General features: G+C 40.5%; 1 protein-coding gene and 1 long non-coding RNA gene across 8 annotated transcripts in view; one reads left to right on the top strand and one right to left on the bottom strand.

The window, feature by feature from the left end:
* Positions 1-20,422, top strand: part of ASTN1 (astrotactin 1) — a 476,663-nt gene that overhangs the window by 55,847 nt on the left and 400,394 nt on the right. The gene's annotated exons all lie outside the window — the stretch shown is intronic.
* Positions 1-20,422, bottom strand: part of LOC143787479 (uncharacterized) — an 86,933-nt gene that overhangs the window by 16,739 nt on the left and 49,772 nt on the right. For both annotated transcript variants that reach the window (XR_013218379.1, XR_013218378.1), the window contains exon 2: positions 12,557-12,611. This is a non-coding gene — a long non-coding RNA (uncharacterized LOC143787479). The remainder of the gene's footprint in view (positions 1-12,556; positions 12,612-20,422) is intronic.

The raw sequence follows: 20,422 nt of genomic DNA, 5'->3' as shown, positions 1-20,422 counted from the left end.
AACATTAAAAATCTTAGTACTAATATCCAGGTGTGTGTCTTGGTGGGCTGTATATAGGCTAAGGTAGATAATCACATGGGAAAACACTGAGCTAATTGCAAAGCCTGACATGGAGCACAAGACAATTTAGTGGACCCAAGTGAAGGGAGAAAACCTGGGACTCAGGACAGACGTGTAACAATGGCTTTGCAAAACCACATTTTGAATGTGGCAGACGTGCAAATAAACAATCAACGGTCTATTTATTGTCACTGTTGATGAAAGTTAAGTACAGCAATCGACTATTGTCAGTCCCATCAACAATGAATAAAGTGAAAATCAAACATACTCACCTTCCCTCTATTCATAGCGGAGTTATACAGAACCAATCTCCTGAGTTCAAGAGTCCCGATCACAAGATCACTAGGGGTGCCAGCGGTTGGACCCCCAGTGCTCAGTAAGTTAGGGGGCATCTTAATTGTTTGGAGATAACCATTTAATCAGTGATGAATAGTTGAACATGTGGATTTGATCCACAATACTGACCTATGTTAAAGTTCTGGAAAACTGCTTTAAGAAAAATGTCATGTCTACAATACAAAGGATATGGAAAATCTTTAGCGTTTGTACTGATATCCTCTTTGTTAAAATGTGGTTTCCAGTATTGATCTGAAAAATGATATTATTTGTATACATATCCTTGTCCATAGAGATGAGATGCTCTACAGATATCTAATTACAGTATGTATCCAATACATTTGGCCGAGATGTGTACAAATCAACAATTCTGTGTTCAGCAGTTGCAGATCAATGAACAGAGACCATAAAGGATTTTAAAGCTTTTCTCACAAGAGATACTTATCAAATTTTGATAGTTTATTTCATTAGTGTCTAAAAATTGGGAGCCCTACTAATTGGGAAAGCTAGTCATGGTGGAGAGTGACAAGCACGTGTGATTTTTCCAATACAAAAACCACAAAAGTCCAAACCAATCCGAAAGGATTAAGTCTCTGTTAGCTATGTACTGTAGATGCTGAACAGCCAAGTGGGCACAATCAGATAACAGAATTCTCAGGACATGGAGAACGAGGTCACATCTTTCCTGAAATGATGTTCAAGCCCCCATTTCTGAGGACTGGTGGAGTGTTCTAAGCCGTCAAACCACAACAAATCAGAATCTTATTGCATATGTAATTGAACACAGAAGTCTAGAGGAAAAAATGGTTAAAGAAGCCCTCCTCCTCCTCTTCCTCCTCCTCCCATCAAAGTTTTTATCCTCTTAATATATTGCAACAGTCATATTATACTGTGTACTTACAATTGCTCATTTTACCTTTCTACCCAGCTAATTCTTCTCTTTTCTATTAGGTCTATGACATCACATGATTAAAAACTGACTACCTGAATGCTTCTAAGCTTTATGTAGAAACAGGAAGTCTCTTTTTCCTGCATGAGTCATGAGTCCCAGCAAAAGTTGCTGGCAGGGGGAGGAGGGAGCAGCTGGTTCGGGAGGTGAAGAGAGGAATGATTTATCAGGGAAAAGAGACTTCCTGTTTCTACATTAAGCAGATAAAAGAGAAGAATTTACTGGGTAAAAAGGAAAACTGAGCAATTGTAAGTACACAATGCTATATAATATGATAATTGCAATATATTAATCCCTTCACCCCGGGGCACTTTTCATTTTTCCGTTTTTATTTTTGCTCCTCTTCTTCCCGGAGCCATAACTTTTTTATTTTTCCGTCAATATGGCCCTGTGACAGCTTGTTTTTTGTGGGATAAGTTGTACTTTTGAACAACACCATTGATTTCACCATATAATGTACTGGAAAAGGGAACATAATTCCAAGTGCGGTGAAATTGCAAAAAAAAAGTACAAAAGTCGCAATAGTTTTTTTTTACCATGTTCACTAAATGCTAAAACTGACCTGCCATTATGATTCTTCAGGTCATTACAAGTTCGCAGATATCAAACATGTATAGGTCCTTTTTTATTTCAGTGGTGAAACAAAAAATCCAAAGTTTGTAAAAAAAATTTAAAAAAATGGCGCCATTTTCTGAGACCCATTGTGTCAGAATTTTTTTTCAGGATCTGGGGCTGGGTGAAGGATTATTTGTTGCACGCTGAGCTGACTTTTTTACTGATACTATTTTGGGATAGACACAATGTTTTAATCGCCTGTTATTGTATTTTATTGCAATGTTGTGGCGACCATTAAACCTCATTTGTGACGTTTTTATTTTTTTTCTTCTTACGCTATTTACAGATGGGATGAATTATGTTTTATATTTTTATAGATCGGCATTTCTGAATACAGATATACCACATATGTATTTTTTTTTTTTAAGGGGCAAAAAGGGGTGATTTAAACTTTTATATGATTTTTTTTATATATATATTTTTTAAAATATTTTTTTGTACTTGCTTCGATAGCCTCCATGGCAGACTTGATACTGCAATCTTCTGATCGCTTGTGCTACACATAGCAGGGCTTCAGTAGAAATGATCATCTGCTATGAACGCCGGCCACGGGGTCTCCTGCAGCCCCCAGTTTTCATGCCAAGAGCAATCATGTAAAATGTGCGAAGATGGGCTGGGTTAGTGAGTTAGTGATGCGCTTCCTGCAGGAGCATGTTAAATGCCGCTGTCAGAGATTGACTGCGGTATTTAACATGTTAACAGCAGCGGGTGGATCGCAATTCCACCTGCGGCTGTTAGGGGAACATAGCAGATGATCAAATCAGCTGCCATGTGACGGAAAACATACGGTCTCAGCGCCGGACCCTGCATCAAAGGGAGATGCATGACATATGAAGTATATATACATATGTCGTGAAGGGGTTAAGATGATAAAAACTTTGACGAAAGTACTTCTTTAAAACTGGGTTCACCCAAATGTTTTTGTAACTAAAACCATGTCTTTCATGACTGTCTTAATGGCATTTTTCGGAGGGGTATTTTCTTATTTTTTGTGTGGCTAGCTAGATGTTCCTTTGAAATCCATAGTGTAATATAAAATGAACTGCATACAGTGAGTTTGTGGATGTGACATTTTGTGTTTTTCTTTTTTCGAGTTCTCATTGGCTTTATTTCAAAACTCTTCTCTTGGGTAAACTCTTCTCTTGGGTGTGACATTTTATGGCCATTCCTATAGGACTAGAAAACTGGATTGCGTAAAATAACCCAAAAGGCAAAATGTTGTGTTCTCTTCTCACAATTAATTTTTGGTGAGTTTTTGATTTTCACTACGTCAAAAACGCAGCGTTTTACATTTCCAGCAAAGTGGATGGGATTTACAAAAATTTCATGCCCTTGATGTTTTTTTTTTTACTTGGCATAAATGGACCTGTAATGAACCTGTAATTTCAAATCCATAGGTCAATTTCTCTTCCGGGTTCACTGAGTTTTATGTGCAAATTTTCCCCATAGAATTGCATCAATTGTGGAAAATCCACAGGTGAAAAACTCACATGCATTTTTAGTGCATATCTGCTGTCGAAACTCACTAAAAACACGTAATCCGCCCATGACTGTACCAATAAAGTTTTGTCAAAGCAAAATGTCAGGAACTATCAAAATAAAGCAGCTTTATTAAAACATGACACACCAAAAAGTAACAAAAACTGCAGTGTCAAAAACTTGATAAAAATGCATGGAAAAAAGGCATTGGAAAAATGTAGGTAGCCTAATAGGTGCAGAAATGCCAACTAAATTCTGCAACATCCAGAACGACCCAAGTATTTATCGTGGGAATGTAGCCTTAACCCCTTCACCCCGAAGCCTGTTTTCACCTAAGTGACAGGGCCAATTTTTAGAATTCTGACCACTGTCACTTTATGAGGTCATAACTCTAAAACGTTTCAACGGATCCTGGTGATTCTGACACTGTTTTCTCGTGACATATTGTACTTCATGACAGTGGTAAAACTTCTTCGATATGACTTTCATTTATTTGTGAAAAAAACAAAAATTTGTCGAAAATTATGAAAATTTAGCAATTTTCAAACTTTTAGTTTTTATGCCCTTAAATTAGAGAGTTATATCTCATAATATAGTTAATAAACAACATTTCCCACATGTCTGCTTTACATCAGCACAATTTTGGAAACATAATTTTTTTTTGTTAGGGAGTTATAAGGGTTAAAAGTTGACCAGCGATTTCTCATTTTTGCAACAAAATTTGCAAAACCATTTTTTTTACGGACCACCTCACACTTAAAGTGACTTTGAGGGGTCTATATGATAGAAAATGCCCAAAAGTGACACCATTCTAAAAACTGCACCCCTCAAGGTACTCAAAACCACATTCAAAAAGTTTATTAACCCTTCAGGTGCTTCACAGGAATTTTTGGAATGTTTAAAAAAAATTGAACATTTAACTTTTTTTTCACAAAATTTTTACTTCAGATCCAATTTGTTTTATTTTACCAAGGGTAACAGGAGAAATTGAACCAAAAAAGTCGTTGTACAATTTGTCCTGAGTACGCCGATACCCCACATGTTGGGGTAAACCATTGATTGGGCACATGGCAGAGCTCGGAAGGGAAGGAGCGCCATTTGACTTTTCAATGCAAGATTTGCTGGAATTGAGATCGGAACCCATGTCGTGATTGGAGAGCCCCTGACGTGCCTAAACAGTGGAAACCCCCACAAGTGACACCATTTTGGAAAGTAGACCCTCTAAGGAACTAATCTAGATGTGTGGTGAGCACTTTGAACCTCCAAGTGCTTCACAGAAGTTTATAATGTAGAGCCGTAAAAAAAAATTCATATTAATTTTCACAAAAAATGATATTTTTGCCCCAAATTTTTTATTTTCCCAAGGGTAACAGGATAAATTGGACCCTAAAAGTTGTTGTGCAATTTGTTCTGAGTACGCTGATACTTCATATATGAGGATAAACCACTGTTTGGGCGCATGGCAGAGCTCGGAAGGGAAGGAGCGCCATTTGACTTTTCAATGCAAAATTGGCTGGAATTGAGATCAGAACCCATGTCGTGTTTGGAGAGCCCCTGATGTGCCTAAACAGTGGAAACCCCACAAGTGACACCATTTTGGAAAGTAGACCCTCTAAGGAACTAATCTAGATGTGTGGTGAGCACTTTGAACCTCCAAGTGCTTCACAGAAGTTTATAATATAGAGCCGTAAAAAAAATTCATATTAATTTTCACAAAAAATGATCTTTTTGCCCCAAATTTTTTATTTTCCCAAGGGTAACAGGATAAATTGGACCCCAAAAGTTGTTGTGCAATTTGTCCTGAGAACGCTGATACTTCATATATGGGGATAAACCACTGTTTGAGCGCATGACAGAGCGCGGAAGGGAAGGAGCGCCATTTGACTTTTCAATGCAAAATTGGCTGGAATTGAGATCGGAACCCATGTCGTGTTTGGAGAGCCCCTGACGTGCCTAAACAGTGGAAACCCCCACAAGTGACACCATTTTGGAAAGAAGACCCCCTAAGGAACTTATCTAGATGTGTAGTGAGCACTTTTAACCCCCAATTGTTTCACTAAAGTTTAGAATGTAGCGCTGTGAAAATTAAAAAATCATTTTTTCTTTCCACAAAATGATGTTTTAGCCCACAATTCTATTTTTCCCAAGGGTAACAGGAGAAATTGGACCACAAAAGTTATTGTCCAATTTGTCCTGAGTACGCTGATACCCCATACATTGGGGGGAACCACTGTTTGGGCGCACGGCAGAGCTCGGAAGGGAAGGAGCGCCGTTTGAAATGCAGACTTAGATGGATTGATCTGCAGGTGTCATGTTGCATTTGCAGAGCCCCTGATGTACCTAAACAGTAGAAACCCCCCACAAGTGACCCCATATTGGAAACTAGACCCCCCACGGAACTTATCTAGATGTGTTGTGAGAACTTTGAACCAACAAGTGTTTCACTACAGTTTATAACGCAGAGCCGCAAAAATAAAAAATATATTTTTTTCCACGAAAATGATATTTTAACCCCCACGTTTTTATTTTTCCAAGGGTAACAGGAGAAATTGGACCACAAAAGTTATTGTCCAATTTGTCCTGAGTACGCTGATACCCCATATATGGGGGGAACCACTGTTTGGGCGCACAGCAGAGCTCGGAAGGGAAGGAGAGCCGTTTGAATTGCAGACTTAGATGGATTGGTCTGCAGGTGTCATGTTGCATTTGCAGAGCCCCTGATGTACCTAAACAGTAGAAACCCCCCACAAGTGACCCCATATTGGAGACTAGACCCCCCACGGAACTTATCTAGATGTGTTGTGAGAACTTTGAACCAACAAGTGTTTCACTACAGTTTATAACGCAGAGCCGTGAAAATAAAAAAAAAAATGTTTCCACGAAACTGATATTTTAGCCCCCACGTTTTTATTTTCCCAAGGGTAACAGGACAAATTGGACCCCAAAAGTTGTTGTCCAACTTGTCCTGAGAACGCTGATACCCCATATGTTGGGGGGAACCACTGTTTGGGCGCACAGGAGAACTCGGAAGGGAAGGAGCACTGTTTTAGTTTTTCAAAGCAGAATTGGCTGGAATTGAGATCGGATGCCATGTCGCGTTTGGAGAGCCCCTGATGTGCCTAAACAGTGAAAACTCCCCAATTCTAACTGAAACCCTAACCCCAACCCTAACCCCAGCCCTAACCCTAGCCCTAACCCCAACCCTAACCCTAGCCCTAACCCTAGTCCTAACCCTAGCGCTACTTTCACACTAGCGTTTTTTTGCATACGTCGCAATGCGTCGTTTTGGCAAAAAAACGCATCCTGCAAAGTCATCTGCAGGATGCATTTTTTCCCCATAGACTAACATTAGCAACGCATTGCGACGTATTGACACACGTCGCAACCGTCGTGCAACGGTTGCGTCGTGTTGTGGCAGACCGCCGGCAGCAAAAAACATTACATGTAACTTTTTTTGTGCCGACGGTCCACCATTTCCGACCGCGCATGCGCGGCTGGAACTCCGCCCCCACCTCCCCGTACCTCACAATGGGGCAGTGGATGCGTGGAAAATCAGCATCCGCTGCCCCCATTGTGCGGCGCTTGCACAGTATGCGTCGGTATGTCGGGCCGATGCAGCGCGACGGCCCCGTACCGACGCTAGTGTGAAAGTAGCCTAACGGGAAAATGGAAATAAATATATTTTTTAAAATTTTATTATTTTTCCCTAACTAAGGGGGTGATGAAGGGGGATTTGATTTACTTTTATAGCGTTTTTTGGGCGGATTTTTATGGTTGGCAGCCATCACACACTAAAAGACGCTTTTTATTGCAAAAAATAGTTTTTGCATCACCACATTTTGAGAGCTATAATTTATCCATATTTTGGCCCACAGAGTCATGTGAGACCTTGTTTTTTGCGGGACGAGTTGTCGTTTTTATTGGTACCATTTTCGGGCACATGACATTTTTTGATCGCTTTTTATTCCGATTTTTGGGAGGCGGAATGAACAAAAAACAGCAATTCCTGAAATTCTTTTAGGGGGGCGTTTATACCATTCCATGTGTGGTAAAATTGATAAAGCAGTTTTATTCTTCAGGTCAGTACGATTACAGCGATACCTCATTTATGTAATTTTTTTATGTTTTGGCGCTTTTACACAATAAAAACTATTTTATATAAAAAAAATAATTGTTTTTGCATCGCTTTATTCTGAGAGCTATAACTTTTTTATTTTTCTGCTGATGATGCTGTATGGCGGCTTTTTTTTGCGGGACAAGATGACGTTTTCAGCGGTACCATGGTTATTTATATCCGTCTTTTTGATTGTGTGTTATTCCACTTTTTGTTTGGCGGTATGAGAATAAAGCGTTGTTTTTTGCCTCGGTTTTTTTTTTTTTTTTATGGTGTTCACTGAAGGGGTTAACTAGTGATATAGTTTTATAGGTGGGGTCGTTTTGGACGCGGCGATACCAAATATGTGTACTTTTATTGTGTGATTTTTTTTTTATTTAGATAAAGAAATGTATTTATGGGAATAATTATTTTTTTTTCTTTATTTAGGAATTTTTTTTTTATTTTTTTTTACACATGTGGACATTTTTTTTTTTAACTTTTTTACTTTGTCCCAGGGGGGAACATCACAGATCGGTGATCTGACAGTGTGCACAGCACTCTGTCAGATCACCCATCTCACACACAAGAGCAGAGGCTTGCCGGCGCCTGCTCTCAGCAGCTCTTGCAGGCGCCGGCAAGCCAGGTCAGTAAATGACCCGGAAGGAGTCCCATGGCCATCTTGGATCCGGGGGACTCCTTCCAGGTCACCGGAGCAGCGCGATATCATCGCGTTGCTCCGGTGGGAGAGCGCAGGGAGCCCCCGTCCCTGCGCGATCCCCCTCTATGCCGCTGTCACTATTGACAGCGGCATCAGAGGGGTTAAATGCCCGCGATCGGCGATAGCGCCGATCGTGGGCATTGCTGCGGGGTGTCAGCTGTCATATACAGCTGACACCCGCACCCGATCACCGCGGCGCTCAGCGCGAGACCGCGGTGATCGATGCGCCGTACTAGTACTGCGGCTGGCACTAATGCAGTGCCAGCAGCGCCGTACTAGTACGGTGCATGGCACGAAGGGGTTAAAGTCATTCTGTTATCACTATATAGAGAGCAACCATGAAATGTTCAATGGGTAATGCTTTTTTTTATTGTATTTGTTGAAAAGTAAAACAAGTCCTCTTATACCACCTTAAGAGGGTGGGACAGGAACAGGAAAATCGGTGAAACAGTAGGCTATATACTGTATATATGAATCAGTCAGCAAATTTAACCTTTTAAAGAGTAACTAAACTTTTATTCTATTTAATTATCCTTCAAGAGTTACGAAGTTCTGAATTTTTGCAATATACTTCATTACCTTATATTGCTTTCTTCGCTCCCAAACACTACTGCTGTGCTCTATCAATGTTCAGTTCATGCTCCTCAGAAATTACAGATGTTGTAAAGTTCAATCAGGAAACCCACGGCTGGTCCGGGCATCGTGGTCCATACATAGACCATGAAACTTAGAAGTGTGAATATAGCCTAAGGGACTCATAGCCTTCACCACTTTGTACCTTCAAGGTAATCAATCGGTCTGGAAATTGCTGTAATTCGCATCCAGTGTACATTTGTGAATGCTGTCTGGTTTCACATGTCCGGCATTCACGGTCTGAGTATGAACCACAATTTATGGAGCTGCCAGAAATTTACGGACCTGAGCTCAACAGCCTTATAGACAAATACACACTTGGTCAAAATTGTTGGTACCGCTTTTTTAATATCATTTTCATAGATTTTTTTATAATTACTTTTGTCAGATTCAAGTTATTTCTGTGACCATTGTGCGTTTTTCTGTCATTAAACGAGGGGTACCAACAATTTTGACCATGTGTATGAGACTACTGAGTACAGGTTAGAAGACACGCTGTCACGTCTGTCAGAGGCCACAGGCTCAAAAAGGCTATCTCTGAAAAACTTGGCCAAGCCAATCCATCTGGCAGATTCCAGAGAAACCCTGACCTTCACCCTTTAATCCTTGTACATGGATCTGGTCTTACAAAGGGGTCCAGTGGATTGCTTCCATGGAAGGACTGCCATCTGGATGAGCTAACTAAAGGAATGAAGGGTCACCAAGAAGGGCAAAAGTCAAGAGGTCACGTCAGGAACAGAATCTAAAAACCAGATAGTCAAAATTCACACCACATGGAAGGACTGCCTTCTTGATGAGCTAACTAGAGTTAGGAAGGGTTGCCAAGCAGGGCCAAAGCCAAGAGGTCACGTCAGGAACAGAATCTTAAAACCAGATAGTAAAAATTCACGCCAAGGTCAGTGAACAGGAGGAGTTAGGAAAACCCACAATCAAGGACAGGAGTCCAAGTCAGGTAGCAAAGTCAGGTAGCAAAACTAATTGACTGGCAGTGGAAGTCAGAGACTCAGGGGTTTAAATAGCAGGCAGCACTACCAAGGGCTCTCAGAGAGCAGCAATCAAAATCAGACAATTGATCCTATTGTTTCCTGATCTCATGGCACCAAAAGTCCCACTAATAATACAGGATTGATGCCGTAAAGCATCACTCATAAAAAAGGCGTGGCCGAAGAAGAAACTAGCAAAGGTGTTACACCCGCTACCGGTCAGGACATTCGGTCTTGCCCTGGACAGTGAATGTCAGATGTGTGAGACTGGAATTACAATGAGCTTCTTATAGATGCGCTTTATTAAAGGATTATAGTATGTTTGCTCTACGATTCCCATATGTTCTACTAGTTCTGATTTTTATAGTTTTATAGAGCCTCTTTAAGGTGACACAGCTTTACAAAAATAAAAAAAAATTAAAAACCCTCGAACAGATGCTCATATGGTATACATTCATAAAAAGATGCTGCAGTTTTGTAGCACACAGTGACTGGATTATTCTCATATTTTCCTAGAGCCAAACCAGCTGGATCCGTTCGTGTCATTCACCCCTCTCATTTCATTTTATGTTCCCATTTAATTTGCATATTTAAATCTATTGCATAATATGATGCATTCTCTCTCCTCTCTTCTGAGCATCCTCTCCATGCCGTGTTCTAGGTAAAACGTTTGCTGTTGAAAAGATAATTATGCTGCATAAATAAGTAAGACTTCAAGGGAATTTTCCACTGAAAGGAAAAATGCAACATTTTAAGGAGATGTACAGTTTACAATTGCGCTCGTTCTGCAGGTGTAAAGTGCACATATGCCGGAGTTCTGGCAGCTCTTATTTTCGGTGATTGTGTTTCGCAGCTCTGATTGTATTTTTAAGAGCTCGTTGGGTCTTGCCCAGGGGAGCTTCAATGAAGAGGTGGGTAATGTTCTCTCTTTTTTTTCTGATAACCTACTTTTCCTGCTCTGTGAGTCACAGCCTGAAGGTGGTGCATAGCAGATTATCATAAGAATGAAGGTTGTCATCTGGCTACAGTGCAGGAGTACATGCATCAAACTGTCATCTAACGCTGGGTGTTATCACTAATTTTAAGTTTTGTTACACGGTAAGGTGCCACAATGTGTGATGTATTTTTGCACAAAGAGAAATAGCACAAAATCTAATAGAATAATTACCATTATACACTCACTGGCCACTTTATTAGGTACACCTGTCCAACTTCTTGTTAACACTTAATTTCTAATCAGCCAATCACATGGCGGCAACTCAGTGCATTTAGGCATGTAGACATGGTCAAGACAATCTCCTGCAGTTCAAACCGAGCATCAGTATGGGGAAGAAAGGTGATTTGAGTGCCTTTGAACGTGGCATGGTTGTTGGTGCCAGAAGGGCTGGTCTGAGTATTTCAGAAACTGCTGGTCTACTGGGATTTTCACGCACAACCAACTCTAGGGTTTACAGAGAATGGTCCGAAAAAGAAAAAAAATCCAGTGAGCGGCAGTTCTGTGGGCGGAAATGCCTTGTTGATGCCAGAGGTCAGAGGAGAATGGGCAGACTGGTTCGAGCTGATAGAAAGGCAACAGTGACTCAAATCGCCACCTGTTACAACCAAGGTAGGCCTAAGAGCATCTCTGAACGCACAGTGCGTCGAACTTTGAGGCAGATGGGCTACAGCAGCAGAAGACCACACCGGGTACCACTCCTTTCAGCTAAGAACAGGAAACTGAGGCTACAATTTGTACAAGCTCATCGAAATTGGACAGTAGAAGATTGGAAAAACGTTGCTTGGTCTGATGAGTCTCGATTTCTGCTGCGACATTCGGATGGTAGGGTCAGAATTTGGCGTAAACAACATGAAAGCATGGATCCATCCTGCCTTGTATGGAGCATCTTTGGGATGTGCAGCCGACAAATCTGCGGCAACTGTGTGATGCCATCATGTCAATATGGACCAAAATCTCTGAGGAATGCTTCCAGCACCTTGTTGAATCTATGCCACGAAGAATTGAGGCAGTTCTGAAGGCAAAAGGGGGTCCAACCCGTTACTAGCATGGTGTACCTAATAAAGTGGCCGGTGAGTGTATATGGACAAGTAATATAGAAAGATAGAACGGGTTTTGCCTGCAGTGTGGCTCATTCCCCGTAAACCAATAGGTAGATTGATTGTTAGGGTCAGAAGGTGAGTTGGACCCTCCAAGCCCAAGGATTGGGTGGACACATAGGCCACAGGCTTCGGTGAAGAAGATGGGTGAGGCACGAGGTACATGGACAGCTTTGGAGCGGGAAACCACAGGTAGATAGGAGATGTCCAAAGAACCACAGGCAGGAAGTCAGAATGCTGGAAACCACAGGCTGGCAGGAGACATCAAGGAGACTACAGGTAAGCAGGAGGGAGGAAACCACAGACAGACAGCAGAGCAAGTCAAGGTGTATCGAGCAACCAGAGTGTAGCAACACAGGTGTGTGTCTTGGTAGACTTTATATGTGCCCTTCCAGAAGATCACGTGGGAGCACACCAGGCCATCTGCAAAGCCCAACGTGGAGCACCACAGAGTTTAGTAGAGCGGGGTGACGGAAGCAAAACACAGATCTGGGACAAGTGCATAACAGTGATCCTATAGTAAGCATAATGTATCAGCATTAAAATTTAGGATATTTACAGGCGTTTAAAAAAGCAAAAACATCAGTTCTTACCTTTCCTCTTGGCTTGATTTATCCCAAGATGTGTGGTGTCTTGTGATAATCCATCCTGAAGAACAAAAAAATATATACCTACATCATTTTGATGTACTTTGTCGAGAGTTGTTTATTCTATATGAGTCTATATGTGACAGCCCAGACACTGAGAATGATGTGTGTTTTAGTTTTCTAGTGGGTTTTGCAAGTGTGTTGAATATGTATCATAACACATTCCAAAATAAAATTCACCCAAGGATAAGGGTCCTATGAATGCCACACATTTTCCCATTGACAATATTTTTCAAGGGATCCTGTTAGCAAGATCAATGCTCCTGAGCCAGTGTCCCTGAGAATCTGCCTCCAGAGATTATTTTAAATGAAAGGGGATGTTATCAGTGTGACACATGTAGATCAGGAGAGCAGACTGTCAGTAACTACATGTCTCACACTGGTAACACCCCTTTCATTTAAAATAATCTCCAGAGGCAGATTCTCGGGAGATCTATATTCCTCCCATAGATCTTAATAGCTTATTTACATATTAAGAAAATGTGGATTTCGCAGGAATAGATCATCGAATCTCAGATATCAAGGTGTAATTTTATTCAACTTTCTATCACCTACATGCTTATATAGATGGCTTAGTAGGGTTGATCCTACTGACAGATTCCCTTTAAGGCCTTATTCAGACATCTGAGTTTCACATATGTGTTCAAACCTTGTTTTTCACTGAAAGAACATAGATCCATTGGAGTTTATGGGGCACAATGTCCATATTTTTTTTGAAAAATTAGTGTCTGCAAAAATTTTTTTTTTAAATGGATACTTGTCCGTTTTTGATCCAAGTTACAGACAAAAATCACCCAATCAAATCGATGGGTTCAGTACCAAAAAAGGTAAGAACACTAATGTCATCAATGAATCATCTGAGCGATGTCCATTTTTTAAACATTTGATAACAATAAATTGCGTAGATTGTTAGATGAATAAGATGCCGCCTTTGTCTGTACATAGTGATTCAAGTATATTGTGCCAAGTACTGCTCATATAAGAGGGTGGTGGCCTGCTCTTGCATAGGGGCCCACCAGAGGATTCTCCAGTGCACCAGTGGCCAGTCCAAGCCTGGTTACATGGCACTTTTCTCCATAAACTGAGTGTCAATTTATATGGTGGATTTTTACAACAGATTTACAACGCGTCGGGTAAAATCGTTAGGAAATCTGCGGCAAAATCCACAACAAATTTGCCTGTGACTCACGATGGAATTGTTTATAAAATCCATAAAATCCATTATGTTATTATAAAATCTTTTTCTCAATGAAATAATACAATATATCTGTCTAAAAATAATGGCTTATTGCCTCCTGCAGAAAACAAGGCAAGTATCATTTTTTTCTTTTGCCCTAATTTTATCTTCTAGCTCTGAAAAACTAGAGCGTTGGGACACGGTTTGAGAAAAATTGCACTATCCAAGAAACGACTTCAACGTGGCTCTTTTTTGCTTGCCAATAGATACTTTAAAAGTCTATCTTCACTTTGAAACCATGATTTTAACCTAAATATGTGGAATTTCTCCATAATGCAAAAAAAAGGACTAAAAAACATTACCTCTGCTCCAACTGCATTTAGCTTTCCGGTAAAAGGTTTCCCAATTCAAGTGTCGCGCTGCCATCCATGGTTGTCTGTAATCAGGATGCCAATTAGCCAAGTACAGGATGTCATTTACAGCTGGCAGGAGATGGGGCAATGTAGGAATTTTGAAAGCCTTCTCCATAGAGTCAGGCAGTCAGATGGGCAATTTTACTAATTGCAGCATGTAATACAATTGCTATATGAGCAATTTCGTATACAAATACTTTCGAAAAAAAAATGCATTTTTGAAGTTTTACTTACCATTTCTTATATTACCCCAAACAACCTTTTTTTTTGTTAATCAGCATTTACCTAATGTAGCCTGAAAGCTATTATATCAGTCAGAAAATAAATCACCTATCATTCTTTTTACCAAAGTCATTAAATCATTAAGAACATTTGCAAATTGATTCTCATTTCAATCCAATGCAGATGTTTTGCTAAAAATCCGCAGTGCTCAGAAAACTGTGTCGAGGAAAATGATTTTCCAGGTAGTTTGAAAACCGCCTGGTGCAAATCATCAGTGTTGAGCCATATAAATAGGAAAATGTGAGTTGTTTATGAGCAGCTCTTAGCTGCAGAATGTTCACATGTAATGCTGCCACTTGGTGCACGATCTGGGTACAACTGGAATGGCTGATAAGAGGCTTCCAATTTCATTTGCAGCCAATAACTGAACATTTAAAGGGAATATGTCAAGGGTTTTTGCTATGTAATTTGAAGACAGCATGGGGTAGGGGTTAAAACACAGATTTCAACAATGTGTCACTTATCAGGCTGTGTGCTCTTGTTTATGTACAATAAAGGTCTTATCACCTGTTTGATTATCAATGCCTGGACTACATGGCGCGTACTTGCTGAACCGACCACGCCCCCTCCTGTGATAAGCAGCTCACTGTCAATAGACAATGTACGTAGATAGACTGGTGTGGGCAGGGTTAGCTTTCTCACCTCTGCTTCATGCTACATCTAAGAATTCTGATTGTGTCATAACTGCTGCACCCAATGCACTAAGTTATACATGGATGGATTCAGAGTTTCTTTTTTCTACATCATGCTGCTTTCATATGAGGTAGCAAAAACCTGGCGACAGATTCACTTTAAGGTACCTTCACATGGCAGATTTTTCCTGTTGAAAAATTGATGTATATTGGTTGTGATATACTCAAAAAAGTGCCAATGTTACTACATTTGTCAATCATGATGAAGAATGTGTTCAATGCTTTGTAAGGGCTGTTACAATTAGGCTATGTGCACACGCTGCGGATTTTGCTGCGGATCCACAGCGGTTTTGATGCTGCGGATTCGCAGCAGTTTTCCATGCCTTTACAGTACCATGTAAACCTATGGAAAACAAAATCCGCAGTGCACATGCAGCAGAAAAAATTCCGCAGTAAATCCGCAGTGTGGATTTCCTGAGGATTTACCAAAATCAGTCCGGAAAAATCCGCAAGACTTTCCGCAATGTGTGCATGTAGCCTTAGGGCTCAGTCAGACACTGTCACGGGGTTACCGCAACAGAGAGGAGCCAGAAGACCACAGTGTGATTGATTACTCCTATTCCTGCACTGAAAAGAAGTACTTCACCTTCTTTTTAAACAGTGTAAATTTCTTTTGGCTGTATAGGGGTTAATCGGCAATGTTGGAAGTTCTAGGAGCTAGGGCTCTCAGCTGAGTTCGGTTAGCCATTCTTATTCCCTGTGTAATCAGGGTCCTGACTGACACACATTGTCAGAGCTAGCTTATGTTGCATGGCTGGAAGGATAGTAGTTGGCGGTTATTAGACTAGGCATTTGGTGGGTTTATCAGTGACTGTTGCTTGGGTTAGTAAGTGTGATAATTTCCCTTACCTTCTCCTACTTTAGTTTTTCCCCATCCTCAATTCCCTGGTGCATTCCTCTGTTATATGTGAGTGAATATTTGTATGCTTGGTATTTTACCGTTGCCCCTGTTCGTGTTGCCTTGATCGTCTAATTGGTGTACTGCGGTGCACAGCTGCTCTCCTCTTCCCTGGGTGGGGGAAGAGAACAGATGGAGGGCGGATTCAGTAGATAAAGCAAAGTACATGGCCCCGGCATCTTCACCTTCAGAAGTAACCCGGGGAACAGGGCGAGCTAGGGCACCCCCTAGAGTTAGGGACAGGGAAGGAGACCCTGGTCCCGGGTTACCCGACAAACTAGTTGTGACAGACAGTTGTCTAAATAGAACCGAGAACGGAACATAGTGCAAGGACTGACTGGTGGCTCTACAGGCCCGAGAGTGACAGCTGCATGGAAGTATGTTAAGCTGTAATGCTCAGGCTGGAGAGGCACCGGCCAGTCCGTGCACTGCACTCTGACCTCAGTCTGATTTTTAGGGCCGTCTTACTGCACCCTAACAAGGATATCAAATATTTCTGTTGTTTACAATTTTTATTATTTTTAGTAACTGTATGGGAAAAAAGTTATTTAACTTTTGCTTTTCTGCATTTTTACCTAGCGTATACAGATAGGTAGAAGTAAATCTCTGTGTACCAGAACAATAATCCTGTAAAGAAGAATACTATTTACATCTTTAGGTAGGGAAAATTCTCCTACACATATTAGTTCAGCCTGTGGCTCACTGTTAATGTTTCCGCCTTCTGTTCTACAGGTATTGGGCTTGAGTCCTGTGTAACATCAGCATGAAAAAAACAAATACTAATGGTATTAATAATAATTTCAACTTCTGCAGGTTCACAAGTGGATTATCCTTATTTAGTGGCAATAAATTGCCTGCGGATACCCACTTTTGTTTAAGAGTACAATTCACACAGAAACCGCTTCAGTAAGTGAAATGTCTCTTACTGAAGATGTTTTAATATCAGCTGTGTGGAATAACCCATGGACATATAAAGGCCACTTGAATTTCTAATTAATTTCAATTGACAATGAGACCATTTTCTGGTTGTTTTTATATTGAGGAAGAAAGAAAGCACTCGAAAACCAGTGCTAAGATAACAAAATGTGAATGTTCATTACTTTCAGATGTAATGCACACCGAAAAGCTATAGAGGATATTTTCACAAGAATCTACCCTACTAATTCCTATGGGAATGCAGGTAAAAAAAAATACACTGAAATCTTGATATGGGCAATCTGATGTCTTCCATATTTTTCTTAATATGTAAATGAAGTTGAAAGATCTCTGGGTGGGGCAAAGATCTTCCCGAGAGTCTTCCTCTGTTGCTTGTTTTTTAGCTTAGTGACACCTCTGTGTGTAAGTTACTTCCCCCGTTGCATGTAATCTTGGATGTGTACAGACTTCCAGTGTCCTTGCTTCTGCGAAGTTATCTGCCCTTCCATGGGTGCTGCACTCAACGCTCTTCTGTGCAGGTGCCACATTGTCATGTAGGAGGAGGTTGCAGCTAGAGCACATAAAAGGGCAGAACACTTCTTATTCCTTCAAGCTTATCTTACCCAGGACTCAAACTCAGTACATGTAACATGGAAGGCAGAAACATTAACAATGAGCCACAGTCTGCAGAATACGTCTGTAATGTTCCACTTCTATAACACTCTTTATGCCCTTGGAGGTATTGAGAGGTACAGTGGTACCCCACAAAAGCCTATGGATAGAGGAATATGTCTACAGACAACTCAGAGGTTGTATGGCGCTCCTTGATAAGACATTGTTCATGAACTCTCCTCTCTCCTTTGAAACAAACAAGTTATAGGTTATCTGATAGAGTATATATACAACGCCCAAGGTGCAAACTATATATATATAAATATCCAGAGATTGGAGGCAGCACACAATTCAAAGTGAAAAAAGCTTCAATTTAATGGCCCTTCATGGTGACGTTTCCGTTCTGTAGATAAAACCTTTTTCAAGCCTTTGAATGGTGGGCTGCCTCCAATTTCTGGATACATATTGATGGTCTGGTGGATACCTAGGGGGCTTGGCACCCAAATAGCATATACTAGAGCTGTTCTTGCCTTTTCATATATATATATATATATATATATATATATATATATATATATATATATATATATATATATATATATATACACACACTTGATTGGACTGGCACACAGGAGAACAGTAGAATCCTCCGGTGGGACGCCACCCTCTTATATAAGCAGTGCTTGGCACAATATATATGAATTACTATATACAGACAGAGGTTGCATCTTATTCATCTAGCAATCTACCCAGTTCATTGTTATATAAATGTGTGATTGAGGATAATGTCACATTTGTGTGTAGCTGAAAAGTGGTTACTGGTGGGCCCTTGGCACCCCAGTCCGACACTATAGATATATACATATACAGTATATATATATATATATATATATATATATATATATATATATATATACAGTATATACACAGTGTATATAGGTGAAGTATAGAACAATGGGGATATTAGTAGCTGCTCAGCAAGTGAGACAACAGTATAGATAAGTTGTGTATATGGTTTAATAAGTACATCACGGCTTTTGAGCTCCACCGCCAGTTAGAATTTGGTGCCAGATATCACCACTTCTTTAGATTAAACTTTGTGCACTTTTTCTCTTTCTTCCTGAAAATTCAAATGTCAGAAAAGTTGGTGGGTTGAATGTATCAAAAAGAAAAACAATCGTAACCTGACATAGTCTCATCCCATAGACTTTTTATTGATCACATACACTGCTCGGCTGAAGCCCAAGCATAGCGTCAGCTGCTCAGATCCTTGATCTGGTGACCTGGACCCTTACCACTCAAAACTACTAAACCGAAGCAAATAACATAGAAAAAAAAAGTTTGACTATCCTTTAATCCTTTACCGGAGGGTCCTCAACTTTCAACTTTTAACCAGAGCATGATTGTATAGATTGTTTTACCAGCTGACAGAAGAAGAATTCTCCCTTCAATGGGATTTCTTCCCTAAAGAGACAATTGGTTGCAAAACACAATATGTGAACCAGTATTTAATGTTGAAAACAGAAGAAAGGGAATACTACTGTGCAACTGGTCAATACGAGGCTTTCATTTCTCCCCTCCAGGGACAGACTCTCTCTGAATGGAAGCATTTGGAGATTTCATTCTTAGCATTGAGTGCTCAGAATAATCCTCCTCTTATTTACTGGGCATCAGATATTCTTTCTTTGTCTTTGCTATTTGTAAATAATGTATTATTTAATTAAATTTACTGAGCATATCCCTGAATTCTCTCAAGGAAATGTAAAGCCGTGTGGATCTTTAAGGTGGTGTTCCCATTCTCTAAATTAATGGAGCATCACTAGGATATGCCATTGATTTATGATCGGGGAGAGGGACTTACAATGAGGGCTCGCTCACACCAGCGTTTACATCGGATGAGTGCTATGCGATGTTTTATCAGATAGCACTTGGACCAATGGTAGTGTTGATACATCATTGTGTTTAGAATCTGCCAGTGAAAAAAATTGCAACGTGCTACGATTTGCCACCCAAATTGAATGGATGCCACTCAACCATTCAAGTCTAAGGATGCGTGGAAATCGTCAGACTGCACTCGGATGTCATACAAGTGTAGTCCGATTTGTTTGGATTCACCGGATGGAGAAATTGTGTTCTCCATCTTCTCACCATGTGCTAAGGTTTTCTCATCCAAGAGAATCTGATCACACTATATTGACACTTGAATCAATTTCTGATCAGAGTTTTATCCAAATGTCATTTACATAATCGATCCAATTCTTTCGAAAGAGAGAATCTACAACCGTGTGACCATGACACTGAGCATAGAGGAGTTACAGCACTCGAATAGTGATGCATCCTATTCAAAGAGGGCCGACTGTGCAGGGAAAATTTAGAAGGGAGTATAATACTAAAATAGTACTATGATCCTATCAGGATCTATGGTGGTTCCAGAGATTGGACCTCCACCACGATTAAGGAAGCCCCCATGAACTGTTTTTACCTAAATCTGTGTATATGTGCATGTAGCATAGTGTGAGTATATTAATATGTTAACCTTTCCCTATCTTCTCCGGTATCCAGTCCTCTTCTGAGTGACATCACCAGTTCACCACTCTTCAGACTCTCCGGGTCACACTGAGCTTCGGATCCGGAAGTGGTTTTACATTTTAAGTCTATGGAGCATGAGAACGAGGCTCCATAGGCTTAAACTGTAAAAGAGTCTTCTGGGTCAGGCAGAGCACGGTGTGACCCATAGAGTCTGAAGAGCGGTGACGTCACTCAGAAGAGGACTGGATAGTGGAGAAGACAGTGGTAGGTGAGTATATTAACAGGCTGACAGTA

The sequence above is a fragment of the Ranitomeya variabilis genome, chromosome 8, assembly GCF_051348905.1.
Source record: "Ranitomeya variabilis isolate aRanVar5 chromosome 8, aRanVar5.hap1, whole genome shotgun sequence".
Taxonomy (NCBI): Eukaryota; Metazoa; Chordata; class Amphibia; order Anura; family Dendrobatidae; genus Ranitomeya; species Ranitomeya variabilis.
Note: the sequence above shows the minus strand (reverse complement) of the source record. Positions and strands in the feature narration are given on the sequence as shown.